Raw genomic sequence first — 19,603 nt, 5'->3', positions numbered from 1 at the left:
TAGGTCCCAGTCGTGTCGGAATGGATAAATACAGGTCTTTTATGGTTTACAAAGAGCACTCGCTCGCGAAAGGCAAAGGTCCCGACTTCGAGTCTCGGTCCGACACACATTTTTAATCTTCAGGAAGTTTCATATCAACGCACACTCCACTGCAGAGAGAAAATCGCATTCTGGAAAACTTATACGACTCTTCCTGAAAAATAGTGGCAAGTTCAGGCAGCGATGACGGAGATGGGTAGCGCTCACGCACCCTTCCCTCTAAAGTAGCTCACAAAGGTTCAATAATATTGAGACCTGGTGAGTGTGGTGACCAAGACAGATTCGACAATTCACCCTCGTGCTCAAACAGCCAGTTCCCGACGAAGCGAGCTGTGTGAACAGGGGCACTGTAATCTTGGAATACAGCATTACCACTGAGGAACGAATTTTGTGACATGAGATGGATCTAATCAACCAAAATGGCCACATAATCCTTGGCAGTGATGCCACCTTGTTGAGTAACCACGGAGCCCATGGAATACCACGATATGGTTGTCGAAATCATCGACGAACCTCCGTCATGTTTCACTCTTGGCAGCAAGCAGTATGCATCGAAGGCTTGGGACGGCGTACTGCAGACTTAACCTTGGCCAGAAGCTGGAAACAATGTGAAACAATACACAAACGAGAAAATTACTTACTTCAGTTGTCCCATAACACAGGTTTTACGGCATATGCAAGACGTCTTACTTTTCCGGGCATTTGTATCACTGATGTGCGGTTACATGGAGCTCCCTTCATGTAGTGTTGGTGCTGATAGCGTTTGCGGGTGCGACATTCATTTCTGCAGTGGCTTTTTTAGCTGTCATTCTCTTATTTATCGTCACAATCTTCTTCAATAACCGTCTGTCACGATCACTCAACACACAATTTTGTCAGCGTTATGACTTAGGAGATGATGTTCTTCCGCTTTTCTTGTACGTGGCATAAATCCTCGTATGGTGCCTGTTAAGATACCAAACACTTTGGTTACGGAAGCGCCCACATTGCTAGGACCAACAATTTGCCCTCGCTCAAATTCATTTGGCTCCGAGGTACCACACTCCCAACTACACAGAACACTCTGACAATCCATCAAGGAAAACTGTACTGCAGTCAGACACGAAGTACTTGAATAATGAAAACAAAACCAGCAGCTGTATTTGAATCTACGTCGTTTACTCTTTTAACACATGCTACCATTTTGGACACCAAATGATGTCGTCTTCAGGACCCAAGTGTAACCTGCGGCTGCTGGGGTGGCCGAGCGGCTCCAGGCGGTACACTGTGGCACCGCGCGACCGCTACGGTCGCAGGTTCGAATCCTGTCTCGGGCATGGATGTGTGTGATCTTCTTAGGTTAGTTTCGTTTAAGTAGTTCTAAGATCTAGCGGACTGATGACCTCAGAAGTTAAGTCCCATAGTGCTCAGACCCATTTGAACAATTTTTTGTAACCTGCCATCGACAGACGTTCTAATGTGCAAAGAACAGGATCGTATGCAGCGGGCCAAAATTAAATAGATTCCGTACCTTCCGTGGCAATAACAAGCCCTGCATGGCCGTCCGTCATAGGATACGTGTACAAAAACGTGTGAAGTATATTAACTAAGTGTGAAATATATTTAAACTGTGCGTATGGTAGCAGCATGGATAAAAACCTCATCCTAAACTCTTGAAATGATTTCAGCCAAATTTGGTACACATATTAGGGGCGATATGAAAAGATATACTGTGGAGGTAAGAAACGCCACCCTCCTACTGGGGAGGGAGTGATAACGTGGAGAGTGAAGGAGAGTATGGGAAAACAGAGAGGAGGAAGAACAAAATACTCAGGGGGGATGGGCAGAGAGAGGTGCGAGGACGAGATAAAAGATGGACAGGAAAAGGGGGGAGGAGGAGGTGGACAAAGAGAGGGATGGAGGAGATTGACAGTGAGTGGGGGTGAGGAGATGAATACAGAAGGGAAGGCTGTCATGGATAGAGGCGGGGGAGGGGGGGCAAGGAGCAGGTCGACAGAGAGAGGGGAGACGAGGAGACGGATTGGCTCTGAGCACTATGGGGCTTAACATCTATGGTCATCAGTCCCCTAGAACTTAGAACTACTTAAACCTAACTAACCTAAGGACATCACACAACACCCAGTCATCACGAGGCAGAGAAAATCCCTTACCCCGCCGGGAATCGAACCCGGGAACCCGGGCGCGGGAAGCGAGAACGCTACCGCACGACCACGAACTGCGGACGGGAGACGGATTAATAGAAGATTGGAATAAATACATAACCGGGCATTTTTTTGATAAACAATTGTTGAACAGAGATTAACACTGAGATAGACAGCTAATACGTTCAAATTATAGTAGTGGGTCATCTGTAGTTCACAATGTTTGACAGAGCTAAGATAATGGAGTAAATTGTAAGCCGTTTTTGTAGCTGTTTCGATGTGTTGATTAAAGTTCAGTTTGAATTTTCTTTCAACATAATGTGGAGGGTTTCTAGAATTGGAAGACGTCCACCATTCTCAGAAGACGCTGTGGCACGCTGGTACTGTCGGTGGTGAGTTGGCGAACCTGTGGCACGCGCCATCGCGAGCGGAGGCGTGCGCGGCTGCTGGCACTGCGGCCGTCCGTCAGCGACAAAAGACAGCGAGCGGCCCAAGGCCGAGACGTGGCGGCCAGCCGTGACCTTATTTGCCGGACAATATGCTCGCCGCTGCCGCCGCCACCGCCGCCCGGGAACCGGTCCTGTCCGGCAGCGCGGGCGCCCGCGGAGGCCGGCCGGAAAAGTACGGCGCGTAGCGGCGGCGGCCCGGCTGCCCGGCTGCCCTCTGACCCGCCGCCGGAATGCCGCAGCCGGCCCGTTATCGGGCGATCACGCGGCCGGCGCATCGCAGCCGAGAGCAAAGGTAGCCCGCGCTGCCGCTGGCGCCGGCCAGCCTGTAATTACGGCCTGCTGCACGTGCGCTGCCAGCCACGGCCGCGGGTCGCGGGTCGCAGCCGGCCGGGATATCGGCAGAGGGGGCGGCGGGTGGCCTCAACTGGCGGCATCCGCAACGCCGCCGCTCGTTGCGTCAACCTGCGCGCTGCGGTCAGGCGCCACGGGCGACTGGTGACTTCTCCGACGGTGTACAATTTCGCTCCGACACTTGGATGATGTCGTCCAGGAAACCGAGCAGTATACATAGCACACGCCCGTTGGCCATTTTTGATCACAATAGCCATACATCAACACGATATCGACCTTTTCCGCAATTTGTAAAAGGTCCATTTTAACACGGGTATCGTATCACGAACCAAATACCGTCAGCACTGGCAGAATGTTACGTGATGCCACGTACTTATACGTTTGTGACTATTACAGCGCCATCTATCACAGAGGGAAAAACGTGGTTCAACTAAAACATTCGTATTTCTTTACGTACTACACGAATATGTAATAAAAATGGGGGTTCCTATCTAAAAAAACGCAGTTGATATCCGTTTGACCTATGGCAGCGCCATCTAGAAGGCCAACCATAGCGCCATCTGGTTTCTCCCTTCAAGCTAGACGAGTTTTGTTCTTTGTAGTTTTTTCGTTTGACGCTTATTTCGTGAGATCAATGGACCACCCTGTATATACTATGTCCAAACAGATCTTGGGAAGCCCAATGGTACCGAGCGACCGCCGAGTCATCCTCAGATAACCGGTGTCACTGGATGGCGATATGGAAAGGCATGTGTTCAGGACACTGCTCTGAGGCCGAGGTCAGTTTTCGTGACCGGAGCTCTGTTTCTCAGTCAAGTAGCTCGTCAATTGACCTCACAAGGGCTGAGAGCACCCTGCTTCCCAGCAGCGCTCGACAGGCCCGGAGGATCACTCATGCGAGTGTTAGCCAACCGCGACAGCACTTAACTTCGGTGACTTGAAGGGAACCGGTGTTACCACTGCGGCAAGGGCGTTGGCTTAGTTTCGCAATAAATTACTGTAATTGCAGCAACGACACTGTGTCTGACTCCTTCAAATGTTGAATTAGGCAACAACATTCACAAGCGATATCGTTTTTAGTCTTCAAGTAAACAAGTGGAAATTCTTATACGTCTGTCTTCAGCATATGATTGTTACACCCTGATTAGAATCCATTAATAAGCTTCCGTATGTTTCTGTTGTGGTCTTCAGCCCGAAGACTGGACTGATACAATTCACCACGCTATCCTGAATAAAGCCCTTCGCCTTATAATGTCCCCTAGAACCTATATCCATTTGAATCTGCTTACTATTGTCACAGTCCTGACGTATAGCGCTATACAATATGGATTTGTTTCTGACACCATTTCGTGAGTAAAGAATGTGATTTTCACTCTCCAGCGGAGTGTGCGCTGACATGAAACTTCCTGGAAGATTAAAACTGTGTGCTGCACCGAGACTCGAACTCGTGACCTTTGCCTTTCGCGGGCAAGTGCTCTTCGCGAAAGGCAAAGGTCCCGAGTTCGAGTCTCGGTCGGGCACACAGTTTTAATCTGCCAGGAAGTTTCATATCAGCACACACTCCGCTGCAGAGTCAAAATCTCATTCTGGAAACATCCCCCAGGCTGTGGCTAAGCCATGTCTCCACAATATCCTTTCTTTCAGGAGTGCTAGTTCTGCAAGGTTCGAAGGAGAGCTTCTGTAAAGTTTGGAAGGTAGGAGACGAGGTACTGGCAGAAGTAAAGCTGTGAGGACGGGGCGTGAGTCGTGCTTGGGTAGCTCAGTTGGTGGAGCACTTGCCCGTGAAAGGCAAAGGTCCCGAGTTCGAGTCTCGGTCCGGCACACAGTTCTAATCTGCCAGGAAGTTTTATTTAGTGGTTAACTTTGCAAAGTACTCGGCACGCCGCACGGGACTGGCCGAGCGGTCTAAGGTGCTGCAGTCATGGACTGTGTGGAGATTCGAGTCCTCCCTTGGGCATGGGTGTGTGTGTTTGTCCTTAGGATAATTTAGGTTAAGTAGTGTGTAAGCTTAGGGACTGATGCCCTTAGCAGCTAAGTCCAATAAGATTTCACACACATTTTTTTTACTCGGCACGTTTGCTACAAGAAAACTTCTCACTTAGAAGGTTTCCTCCCGGAGTGGCCTCTGTGTCCTCTTTGTCGGCTGCTGGTGGTCAGTGAATGTCATAAGAAAGGGCGAATATCCCTTGAATGCTGGGCATTTTGCGAGGAAGTAAGGCTGCGATACATTTTGTGCTTTTGTTGCCACTGTCGACGTCTCTCAGCCCTCAGCAGAAGTTGCCATGCCGCCACTGATATCTCCGGTGAGTAGCTGAATGCGGTCAAAGGACGAGATGGCACCTCACCATTTCGGGGAGTCCCGTTGCTTTCGCTCCGTCAAACCGAGTCTCCCCGCCAATCTCCTTGGCGCAGTGTAGCTCCGCTCCACCACCAACCTCTTAACTGTTTTTTGTAAGCCAAGAGTGGAAAGTTCCTGCAGTGTTCTTTCATTTTTTTCACGAAATAAGCGATTTTCGCGTCTATCTGACCATTGTTAACACGACTGAGTGACCTCCTCCATATCTCTCTCTCTCTCTCTCTCTCTCACTTTTTTTTTTTTTTTTGTTTTACGTAGACGCACAATTTCTGATTTTGGGGAAATATAATGATGCAAATGCGGTAACAGGACCCATATCCTAAGCAGCATATTACTTGCTTACTTTAAAGCCGAACTTACGTTGCTTGATTTGGTTACCATTTCTGGCGTTTTGTTGTATCATTAACTTTCGGAGCCGCTCAGATGAACAGACCTTGTTGAGCTGTCTCTACACATTCTTCCACAATTTTTTGTATCTTCTCGCAGTGTTAGCTTCATTTTGTACATTGATTTGAGTTTTAAAGAAATTTGATACTCTTAGCACTATATCCGTTTTGTATTGAGAAGTCTGCAGTTACTCCAAGCTAGAACTACTATAGATAACAATAATATTTTTAAGGACTGTTACGAAGTTATTGCTACAAGGTGTAGTGTTATTGGAAGAAACGCAAAAACGGTGCGATGTACCTGACGTCCAAAAGAAGCATGTTCATTGGCTTTCAGGCCAATTGTGCAAGCATTTCCGAAACGTTAAAGTTTGTAAAGTGTTCGGTTGGATGGCAAGACGGCGCTGTCCAAAAGCGGCGCCGAGATAACTGTGGTGTACCCCTAGCCATAGATGACAGGGGTAAAGTACGGCTGTGGAGATGTTTTCGGGCGAATGGACGTGCAACTACTGAGCAACTGACCGTCCACTTGAACCAATGGCCTCCGCAAAGACCATTCAGTGAACGTTGCTACGAATGGGCTTATGCAGCAGGCACCTAGTTCATGAATCCATACCGACTGCTGTTCATGCCTGACGAAGGCTGGAATTAGGTCGCCAATACCGCAACTGGACATAAACTGCGTGGCAACAGGTGGCCTTTTCAGATGAATCACATTTTATGCTCCATCGGACAAATGACTGTTGGCGTATAAGATAAGAAATGTTGAAAGCGAACACCCTGCAACAGACATCGGAAGGGTCTATCCCAGAGGGCATTCCTGACTGATCTCAACATCCCGGAGGTCACAGTGGATCAAAACAAGTACGCAGCTATCCTTGGGAAACATGCCCACCCCTAACTGCAGTTTGATTTTCCTCGGCGTGGTGGCACCTACCAACAGGACAATGCAACGTGTCACAGGGCTCGCAGTGTATGTGTGTGGTCCGAAGAGCACTAGACTGAGTTTACTGTACTCCCCTAGCCACCAGACTCCCTGGATTTATACTTAATCGAGGAAATGGGACCACCTCGGTTGGGTTGTACACATTATGAATCCTCAACTGGGAAACCGAGTGCAGTTGGCCAAGGCGCTCGTATCGGCACGGCTCTAGATCCCTGTCGGTCCTTCCAGAACCTATCGACGTCTTCCTGAATGTGTTTCAGCAGTCCGTGCTGCTAAAGGTGGTTGTTCATGCTACTTTTATAGGAGTTCACCTTAGTGTGACTGGGCAGTATATAATTTCTCGTTAATGCAGTAGTCTGTTGTTTCCTTTAGAAAATTAAATATAGTGAGATCATTCTATTTTCAATCAGTTGGCAGAGTGTGCATTTTTTTCTTTTTTAAATTCCTAAGTGGAACCGAGACATTACTCAATTTCTTGTTTTATCACTTGGTATTCTTTGGATCTTTGCGATACTTGGAGCCGCACAACATTACTGACAGCAGTCAGTCATGGGTTTTATTCTGGTAAATTCGATAGGGATTTTCATTTAAGGCACCATGTAGCGGTGGTTCACACAAGACACACTATAATAACACAGATCATGTGATCTTCAGTTCTAGGGAATGATTCTTAAATTTTTTTTAGCAGTAAGAGCTCCACAACCGGGACAATCGAATGGCGAATAATTCTGACGACAATACGCGCTGCAAACGTGGAAATCCACTGACACCAGCGACCTCGACAGAGGTCAGACTGTTACGGACCTGTGCCTGGGAAAGTGGGGATTTCCCACTCTGTAAAGCAGGATAGGCGGCGACTGTTGGTGGGTAAGACGACAGAGTACAACACTAGTGTAGGCACAAGTGTTTCGGAGCTCACCGGTGAGCACATGCTGCTCAGCTAGGGACTCTACAGTAGGCGCACTTATGTATTTCCATCCACCGGACGACATAGTCAGTGACGGTTTTAGTGGGCACGGAGTCGTCGACACTGGATCGGGGATCGATGGAAACCTATCGCCTAGTCGCATGAATAACTTTTCCCATTATACAAGGTCGGCGCTCGCTTCCGGAAACGCCGTCATTGTGAAACATGCACCGAGCCATGGACGCAGGCCAAATGGTAACGTCCACCTTGACTTCCATGCACTGTGTGGAAGTAAACAAAGGCACCATGAGAGCTATGGACGGTTTGAACATTCCTGTGGGCCGCCTGCATCGCTTCATGCTTGACTACCCGATGCTCCTTATCTGAGCCCAAATGAATACATCTGGGACGCAATCGGGTACCAGCTCCACAACCACAAATCAGCATCGCATTATTTGTGGGAACTGCGTGACCTGTGGGTAGGCATCTGTAGCCATAAATCTCTGAAAACCTTCCAAAGACTTTTCGAATGCATGCCGCGCAGGATAGCTATTGTGGAATGTCCTAGAGATGGGCCGACAAGCAATTAAGCCGGTCGTCGTATTACGTATTTCTGCTCATTAATGCATGACATTTGAGATGCACTGTTCAAATACCTGCGTAACAGCTTACTGGTAGTAAGTTTTCAACACAATTAAATTTGCCTAAAGTCATATTCTACTACGAACAACTGCTATGAAAATTTTTGTTCCTAGTACGAGCTTCTATTTTTAATAATCATCAGGAACAAGAAATAATTTAAAGAGTCTGTATGGATAGTATATTAATTTTCTGTTCACTTTGTATAAAAGCAAAAACTTGAAATGGACAATAGAACTTGAAAGCTAACTGTCGAGCTCTATTATTTTACCATTCAAATCAAAGTCTGAACTATTTACAACTGTTTAGACTACATTTGTTTCGGGCAGACCTTCTAGTAACTCTTACGTATTTATTATTTATCTAGAGGTGACAGTTAACCTTTGCAAGTGCAAATGTAAACGGACTCCTGAGTATCATAATGAAATATTTACATGTGGTAACAGATCCCTATTTCTTAAAAAATGATTGACGTAATAAGAGCACAGATTATGAGCTCTTAGTGTAATAATGATCGCCTTGTAATAGAGTGTCCGTGATTTCACATGTGTGTGTAATTCCTGTAATTTGAGACAACTGTAAACCTTACATTAAAACAAAAACACTAATGTCTGAACAAAAAAAGATCTTTTATCTGCACACTGGCTGAAACCTGAATCTGTTGCGAGTGGTAGCTGTTCTGGTTCATTTACTATCGGTCTACTGTATGATTACTTACCTAAAACTGCTGCAAATGACGTAAAGTACAGGCCCTAGTAGTATCCATTTTCAGTGCTCATACTGTTTCCCTGAAGAAGAGAACACCGTCTTTTTATCTGTATTTGGCGGTCGTCAAATTCTAAGTGTTTGCGAATTTCGCGAGTAGTTGTGTCGCGTGATCTGACTTTTTAGTGTAATGATGCGCAGAGTCTGCTCAACATTTTTCGTGGTATTGGGAAATGTGCCGGCCGGAGTGGCCGTGCGGTTCTAGGCGCTACAGTCTGGAACCGGGCGACCGCTACGGTCGCAGGTTCGAATCCTGCCTCGGGCATGGCTGTGCGTGATGTCCTTAGGTTAGTTAGGTTTAATTAGTTCTAAGCTCTAGGCGACTGATGACCTCAGAAGTTAAGTCGCATAGTGCTCAGAGCCATTTGAACCATTTGAACCATTGGGAAATGTGCAAAATATTTTTGAGTGGTGGTAGAATTGAGCAGGACATGGAATCGTAATATGATCTGTTTCAGGCTCTGATCTTACAAAAGCGCTTGGTTGCGACAAAAACAGAGGACTGTTAAAAAAAACGGGCTTACAGACACAAGATTTACTGATAACTTCCTCTATCAGAAAAACCAGTCCTTTGGCATAATATGCAGACGTACACTGACATTCATTAATTAACATCGAAATTCATACTCCGTCCGAACGGAATGGATCACTTACGGGATATATAAAACAGTGATGTCAAAGAATCCAAGATAACTTGTTACTGAATGAGAGGAAGTTTACAATTTAGTATGGTAATGGATGGCAATACAGCACATGAATATTCCGGTGGACATCGACACGCGACACAAACCTGACCACATAGAAGTTCCGTTTTCAATCAGGATGCCAAGTAAAGCAAAAGATTTACTGTGTGTGTAACCACGACATCAGAAAAACAAGTTCGACCTACATGAATGCAGCCCATTATATTCGCAATGCATAACGTGTAGCGATCTCAGGTCAATATGAAGCGAAAACTATCGGCTTCCGCGTGACCAAGCAGAACTGAGACGTACGAATAATGTAAACTTTGCGAGATATCCACAAATGTCGCCAAAATTATTCGTGATGAATACTTACTCTACAGTTGTATTTGACAAATGCTTTATTTGGATGAAGTCCTACACACGACCCGGGTTTATGGATGCAGGCCTAAATCCCACCTTCAGAAATTACAAAACAACGTAGAAAACTAAGAGGGATCTTTCCATAAAATAATCATCATCAAAAGGTCCCATACAAGTAGCCTGATATTCATATTTGTAGGGTTATTTTATTGTTAACTAATTTTTTTATTGCGCTTGAACATGGGATTACATCCTTAAACCCGAGTCGTGTGTTCGATTTTATCCAAATAAAGGGTTTGTCAAGTAGAACTGGAGTGGGTTTATTCATCCTGAAAACACAAGACTAAGGTGGCCACACCAAGCAGGTTAACAAAGCGAAAACCATAGAAATGGAAACCACCTTGCATATCGACGCTATTGGAAAATTGGCATAATGCTATGAAAGATGTCTAAGTCGGAGTGACAACTATGTACAGAAGTAGTTGTCACACATGCAGCTAGGTCAAAGAGCTATGCAAGACAGTGCACCATCGATACCAGTTTGTGTACATGCATGCCTCTTTGAATAAGACAGGACAACGTCGTATTAATGTGTCATTGATAGAACACAAGGCGAAAAGCAGACGGGCTCCAGACTAAAGACACAAAATTTAAACATTGTTCAATTTGCGTTTTTTGGTGTTATGTGAAGTGTGATGGAAAATGGTGTATGTAATTGAAAACCTTCTTGTTGTAATGGTGAACTACATAGGTTACAGAATAAAGGTTTTTATAGAAGCTGTTGGTGGTATGGTTCAACAAATATCTAGATGCATTTGGCCTCAGATTCGCTAAATATTTCAATTTGCTGCTTTATCAAAAAAGACTTACTGAAACCGCGAATATTTGGGGATACTAGTTAATTCTTACAAAAGGTGAAAAAACCCACAGATGTTAATATTGTTTATTGAAAAAATACCGTTGTTATTGCTTTCAAACCGAAAGGGACATCATCACACATGATATGTGTAGTCATAATACGAATGCTATTCGGAAAATAAGGTCCATTCGGGCCCGAAACGGAAACCACCTTCCATGCCAATGCTATTGGAAAGTTGGTACAATATTATGAAAGATGCCTAAGTGACGGCTATGTACAGAACTAGTTGCAGGTGTAGCTAAATGTCACAAACAAAACATTTTTTATTTCCACAGTGGTTTCCATATCAGAGGGATTAGACCATACTTTCCACATAGGCCAAGTATTTAAGAACACAGTGTTGTCTCTCAATATTATTTTTGTTCTATTCTTGTCTTTCACAACAACAATAATTATCCCAATGCCATAATCAGTGAAATTTCTTAACATCTAACAGTGGTATATATATACAGGAATATTGGCACAGATTATTGAAACTGATCAGTTTTATTAAAAATACTACGAAAATTGACTTAAAATCTCTAAAAATAATAAAAACACAAAACTGCACTATTTTACTAAAAATACTATGAAAACTGGAATAAAATCTCCAGAAATATCAAAAATTACAAACATTGCTGAATTTTGTAATAAAACTGTTGAAAATATAAATTAAAAAGCGCCATTCAATGGATTAATGCGCTAATTTCTAAAACCTTTATTACACTGATTATATATGTTCCTAAAAGTGTTGAAAAGGAATAGTAAAGAGTGTTGTTGTGGTCTTAAGACCTGAGATTGGTTTGATGCAGCTCTCCATGCTACTCTATCCCGTGCAAGCTTCTTCATCTCCCAGTACCAACTGCAGCCTACATTCTTCTGAATCTGCTCAGTGTATTCGTCTCTTGGTCTCCCTCTACGATTTTTACCCTACACGCTGCCCTCCAATACTAAATTGGTGATCCCTCGATGTCTCAGAACATGTCCTACCAACCGATCCCTTCCTCTAGTCAAGTTGTGCCACAAGCTCCTCTTCTCCCCAATTCTATTCAATACCTCCTCATTAGTTATGTGATCTATCCATCTAATCTTCAACATTCTTCTGTAGCACCACATTTCGAAAGCTTCTATTCTCTTCTTGTCTAAACTATTTATCGTCCATGTTTCACATCCACACAAATACTTTCAGAAACGACTTCTTGAGATTTAAATCTGTACTCAATGTTAACAAATATTTCTTCTTCAGAAACGCTTTCCTTGCCATTGCCAGTCTACATTTTATATCCTCTCTACTTCGACTATCATCAGTTATTTTGCTCCCCAAATAGCAACACTCAACTACTACTTTAAGTGCCTCAATTCCTAATCTAACTTCCTCAGCATCACCCGACTTAATTCGACTACATTTCATTATCCTCGTTTTGCTTTGGTTGATGTTCATCGTATACCCTGCTTTCATGACACTGTCCATTCCGTTCAACTGCTCTTCCAAGTCCTTTGCTGTCTCTGACAGAATTACAATGTCATTGCCGAACCTCAAAGTTGTTATTACTTCTCCATGGATTTTAATTGCTTCTCCGAATTTTTGTTTTGTTTCCTTTATTGCTTGCTCAATATACAGATTGATTAACATCGGGGATAGGCTACAACCCTGTCTCACTCCCTTCCCAACCACTGCTTCTCTTTCATACCCCTCGACTCGTATAACTGCCGTGTGATTTCTGTTAAAATTGTAAATAGCCTTTCGCTCCCTGTATTTTACCCTGCCACCTTCAGAATTTGAAAGAGAGTATTCCAATCAACATTGTCAAAAGCTTTCTCTAAGTCTATAAATTCTAGAAACGTAGGTTTGCCTTTCCTTAATCTTTCTTCTAAGATAAGTCTTAGAGTCAGTATTGCCTCATGTGTTCCAACATTTCTATGGAATCCGAACTGATCTTCGACGAGGTCGGTTTCTATCACTTTTTCCATTCGTCTGTAAAGAATTCGCGTTAGTATTTTGCAGCTGTGACTTATTAAACTGATATTTCGATAATTTTCACATCTGTCAACACCTGCTTTCTTTGGGATTGGAATTATTATATTCTTCTTGAAGTCTGAGGGTATTTCACCTGTCTCGTACAATCTTGCCCACCAGATGGTAGATTTTTGTCAGGACTGGCTCTCCCAAGGCTGTCAGTAGTGGTAATGGAATGTTGTCTACTCCCAGGGCCTCGTTTCGACTTAGGTCTTTCAGTGCTCTGTCAAACTCTTCACGCAGTATCGTATCTCCCATTTCATCTTCATCTACATTCTCTTCCATTTCCATAATATTGTCCTCAAGCACATCGCCCTTGTATAGACCCTCTACATACTCCTTCCACCTTTCTGCTTTCCCCTCTTTGCTTAGAACAGGGTTTCCATCTGAGCTCTTGATATTCATACAAGTGGCTCTCTTTTCTCCAAAGGTCTCTTTAATTTTCCTGTAGGCTGTATCTATCTTACCCCTAGTGAGATAAGCCTCTACATCATTACATTTGTCCGCTAGCCATCCCTGCTTAGCCATTTTGCACTTCCTGTCGATCTCATTTTTGAGACGTTTGTATTCCTTTTTCCTTGCTACATTTACTGCGTTTATATATTTTCTCCTTTCATCAATTAAATTCAATATTTCTTCTGTTACCCAAGGGTTTCTACTAGCCCTCGTCTTTTTAGCTATTTGATCCTCTGCTGCCGTCACTATTTCATCCCTCAAAGCTACTCATTCTTCTTCTACTGTATTTCTTTTCCCCATTGTTGTAAATTGTTCCCTTATGCTCTCCCTGAAACTCTGTACAACCTCTGGTTCTTTAAGTTTATGCAGGTCCCATCTCCTTAAATTACCACCTTTTTGCAGTTTTTTCAGTTTTAATCTACAGGTCATAACCAATAGATTGTGGCCAGAGTCCACATCTGCACCTGGAAATGTCTTACAATTTAAAACCAGGTTCCTAAATCTCTGTCTTACCATTATATAATCTATCTTATACCTGTCAGTATCCCCAGGCTTCTTCCATGTATACAACCTTCTTTTATGATTCTTGAACCAAGTGTTAGCTATGATTAAGTTATGCTCTGCGCAAAATTCTACCAGGTGGCTCCCTCTTTCATTTCTTAAGCCTAATCCATACTCACCTACTATGTTTCCTTCTCTCCCTTTTCCTACTCTTGAATTCCAGTCACCCATGACTATTAAATTTTCGTCTTCCTTCACTACCTGAATAGTTTCTTTTATCTCATCATACATTTCATCAATTTCTTTGTCATCTGCAGAGGTAGTTGGCATACAAACTTGTACTACTGTAGTAGGCATGAGTTTCGTGTCTATCTTGGCCACAATAATGCGTTCACTATGCTGTTTGTAGTAGGTTTGCCATACTCCTATTTTTTTATTCATTATTAAACCTACTCTTGCATTACCCCTATTTGACTTTGTATTTATAACCCTGTATTCACCTGATCAAATGTCTTCTTCCTCCTGCCAACAAACTTCACTAATTCGTACTATATCTAACTTTAACCTATCTATTTCCCTTTTTTAATTTTCTAACCTACCTGCCCGATTAAGGGATCTGACAATCCACGCTCTGATCTGTAGAACGCCAGTTTTCTTTCTTCTGACAACAACATCCTCTTGAGTAGTCCCCTCCTGGAGATCCAAATGGGGGACTATTTTACCTCCAGAATATTTTACCCAAGAGGACGCCATCATCATTTAATCATACTGTAAAGCTGCATGCCCATGGGAAAAATTACAGCTGTAGTTTCCCCTTGGTTTCAGCCGTTCGCAGTAAAAGAACGGCAAGGTCATTTTAGTTAGTGTTACATGGCCAGATCAGTCAGACATCCAGACTGTTGCCCCTGTAACTACTGAAAAGGCTGCTGCCCCTCTTCAGGAACAACACGTTTCTCTGGCTTCTCAACAGATACCCCTCCATTCTGGTTGCACCTACAGTACGGCTATCTGTATCATTGAGGCACGCAAACCTCCCCACCAATGACAAGGTCCATAATTCATGGGGGCAGGAGTATGTGAAATAAATTATATGGTATGCCAAGCACCATTGCCATCATATTCAACTGAATGCTTTTTGGCTTCTATATAAACAGGAATACCACCACAGATTATTAAAAAAGCTAATTTTCACTAAAAATTTCATAGAATTGATTTCTACTACTTTATAAAATCCAAGTATACCTGCTATTGAATTATCTTCTGCAAAAAGTAATCTAAGTGGTAATCTAATTCCAAAAACTTCATATTTCGTACTTTTTACAATTTTTATATTGTTTGGGCAAAATGGAATCTGTGAATTGATATATTCTTTAAGTATTTTTACATTATATTCATCAGGTTGTATTATTAACTCTTCAATTACTCCATTATATTCATATTTTAATATAGTTTCAGGTATCTTAGCTAAAGACATAATTTATTTATATAAAAATATTTATATCCTTTTAAGATACAATAAATAATGTAAATTTATTTCCATCTTGACATAATTTTTCAATATATACACCAGAATCATCATGTTCCCAAATTCCATAAGGACCTTCAGATTTAGCTCGATTATATACTTCATTATGCCTGGGGTTACCGACCTTTTCCTCTTCCTTTCTATAGATTTTTATATATCTGTCTCCACCTGCAAGCAGTAATTGCATCAAAGTAAAGCCCCAATCAGACTGAAATTTTAATGTAAATGTTTTATTGAAGGATAGTCAAAAGTTTTTTCTTTGGTGACTAGTTCATAGAATTTTCGTTCTAAATCATTCTTCAAAAGACCATGAAATACAGTAAGTTCAATATCACCTTCGAATATTAATTTCAGTGATAAGGAAAAATTATATGACCTCTATATCATGTTTGATCAGGTTTCCAAGTATTTCCTTTTCATCTTTGAATAGTATTTTAGTTTTATGTAAAGCAATTGTATGGATCGAATGATTAGCTAACTTTTTGCTACATCTGTCTGGTAAATATAATCTGTATTTATTATTGATAGTAATTTGTGCTTCATGACCAGGTTTTCTATTTACAAGTTCACAATCTGTAATTTCATATGGTTCATCTATTTTGAAGTGTTGTTTTTTGATATATTCTAGTAATGTAATAAGATTTTGTTTAAGTGCTTGAGTGCTTAAACAAAATTTATAACAGGAAACTTTTTAATTTCGTGATGACTGTAGCTAAGATGCGCAAATCTATCGATTATATATTTTTTCTTTCTAGATATCAAATCTGAAGTGCTCAACACTTATTTTCTTTACTCCTTTAAATACTTTTTTCCTTGATCACCCATTTCAAACATATACATTTTCGATCTTAATCCAATGAACTCTCTAATTGGTACACCATTAATGTCATCCTTATATAAACTGGGTATTTTTTAAATTAATTCTAGGTATGTCTATTGGGAAATCGTTTGGATAGCCACCTTTATCAAAGAGGTCTATCTATCGTTTCATATCTTCAGAAAGATCTTCAGTGTCAACATAAATTATGAATTAATCTGTGTCTATCAGCAATAACTTTGTATTTATTTTTCAGTTATCTATAGTAAAATTGATAACTATAGTACGCAGAATCCACCATGTTTCTTTGACGCACCAACATAAGATCTTTATGAATAATATTTCTATACTGAAACATTTTCGAGTTTTCACATTTTAGATATTTATCAGGTGCTTCTACAGGATGAACATTAGTTTCATCTCTAACATCTTCCATCTGATTACCAGAAATGCTGTTATACATAAATTTGAAAAATTCCTTGTCAGAACTATTTTTAGCTTCTTGTCTAAGTTTTGTATTTTTATCATTCACTCCTTTTATGTACACTTTGTACCTTTATATATATATATATATATATATATATATATATATATATATATATAAGTTATGTGTGTTAGTTAATATACTCTTTAAGCATTCTGTAATCAACTATGTACTGTGTTTTATTAATCAGAGTACATATGAGCTTCTTATTTTTATCTGACAGTTTTGATTCTAAACCTTCAGTAACTACACATTTTTTGAACTCTGACAGCTCATCTGTGTTTGGTGTATAATGTTCTGGGACAGATGTATAATCATTACATGTATCATCTAGATTTCTCTGATATTTTAAGATCAACTACTAGTTATTATCCTATGTCGATTTCATCATCAATATTCATTATATTATTTTTAACATATTCTGTATCTTCTTGTGTCATCCACTTACAATCTTTAATGGGTAATTTTCTAGACTTGGCCCATTCATATAAGTTATTTGCATCGAGATACAGTACAAAACTAATATGTATTTTGGAATTGTATATACCTTTTTCTTCAGCTTTCTTTTCTGATAGTTTGATATCCTTATCATGTTTTGAATTGTAAAGGTGACAATTCTCTGCAATAGCATATGGGTTACGAACCATACTAATACCACCTCTAATAACCTTGAACATTAAATAATACATACCCTGGTCTGAATATAACTCAATTTCTTGTGTGGTTGTTTTTAACAATGCATTGCTTGCTAAATGTGGGGTAATCACATAATATCTTGGGTCGTGCCTGTAGTTCTTATAACACATCCGTCTAAAGTTTGCAAATACATCATGTAATAAAAGAGTATATAATTTTAAATACAGAACTTAATATTCACTAAAGTTTTTAAGTCCAAAATGATTCCCCATAGGTTGAATAAATTTATACCTTTATTTGCTTATTCTTTTACCACTTAATTTGGATACAAAACACTCTTGTGGTGGTAATTGCATATTTTCAGTCTCATCATGTGTATCCACCCACTTTAATGGATACTCGCCATTTGTCAATATATAGCATTTGTCTTCTGGATTAAATTTTGCAAATATTTTGTTAAACAGAGTTAATCTTTCATGTTCACATACAGTAAATATCTCATTATTACAAAATTTACATTTTGCAAAGGCTACAATTTTATTTCTCACAACCTTAAGTATTGAGTCTTCCATTGGTTTCTTTTTATTCCATTTAGCACAATGTGCAGAATTAGCACCTAATTCATTTTAATGACTTTATCTAAAGAAGTGCTCAAAAATGCTAGTGTATCTATAAATCAAACTTCCATGTATATTTGTTGTATGGAACCTTTTTTCTTAATAATTAAAATTTGAACCTCCATTTTCACAAAGCTTACAACCAGTAAGTAGTTCTTTAAATTTGATGTTGCACAGCTTACATTTAACTTGTTTTTTTTTTTTTGCACATACTCTCCAATCTCAACTTTAGGGGTATATACTTGCAGTTTTCGCTTGTATCAGCAATGATACATATATATGTCCCATTCATATATATATATATATATATATATATATATATATATATATATATATATCGTTATGATTCTTTGCTATATATATATATATATATATATATATATATATATATATAGCAAAGAATCATAACGATAACTTTCTAAGTAAAAACATACCTGCTACATATGATGAGGAATCCTTAGAGAAATTTGATAAAGATACATGTTGTAAAACATGTGGTAATGAATTTGGATCCAATGAACATACAGTATTTGGCATTGTCATTTTACTGGTAAGTATAGGGGCAGAGCTTTTATATATATATATATATATATATATATATATATATATATATATATATATATATATATGTGTATGATGCCATCGCAAGATTCATCCATCTGTTTGGCTTGATCAAATGTCCTTCCACCGATTTTCTATTTATCTCCATTCAAGTTTACTGGCAATTTAGCTACAAATGTAAATGTGCCAATAGGTCTTAATCCAAAAACTTTATCTTCACCATAGGTGGTATAATCTAGCATTCTTTCTCTTATATAATTTTTTTAACATGTTGTACTTTATCTCCCAGTGCATCTACTTGCTTTTTTCTATTTTCTATTTCTTCTTCATATTTCTTCAATGGATCTTGTGCTTCATATTCACTTAATGTATAGTCAGACATTGGACTTGTTGATGATATATCATTAAATTCATCTAGATAGTAATGATGTTAGTGGTAAATAATTTTATTTTCTGTATCTCTATTTTCTTCAATTAATTTCAGTAAATTTTTAACTTAACCACCAATTTCTTTCTTAACTTGTTCAAGTGCACTAATAATAAGTTGATCTTCTTTTTTATACTTTTCATATTCAATTCTTGGTTGTTTCTTCCAAGATCGAAATGCTTCTCTTAATACTTCCTTTGTCTTTTAGTTCTTTTTTGACTTCTGGACAACTTCTGGATAGCATTTTACTAACATTTATTAAAGAAAAATACAATAATTGTTTTTTGCTTTATGTTTAATGTTCATGATTATCGTGTACAAACGTCATTTTATGTTTAACTTTTATGTTTTATGTTTAAGGTTATCATTTATGTATAACACTTACATTCATTAAAACAAAAAGTTGCTTCTCAGGAGTGGGTGCCCAAAAATATCTTCATATTTTATGTTCAACATTTAAAAAATTCTTTTCTCTATATTTCCCAACATTAGGTTTTCTGGTCATGTCAATTCTAATAAATTCAAACTCACTGTTACTCCAATATTTACTACATATTTCTTTAAATTTAATAAACTTTAAGTCTCCACCAAAAAATTCATGATACATATAGTTTAAGGTTGTATCATCTTGTCTAAGGA

Source organism: Schistocerca serialis, chromosome 4, assembly GCF_023864345.2.
Source record: "Schistocerca serialis cubense isolate TAMUIC-IGC-003099 chromosome 4, iqSchSeri2.2, whole genome shotgun sequence".
Classification (NCBI taxonomy): Eukaryota; Metazoa; Arthropoda; class Insecta; order Orthoptera; family Acrididae; genus Schistocerca; species Schistocerca serialis.
This window is presented reverse-complemented; position numbering follows the sequence as displayed.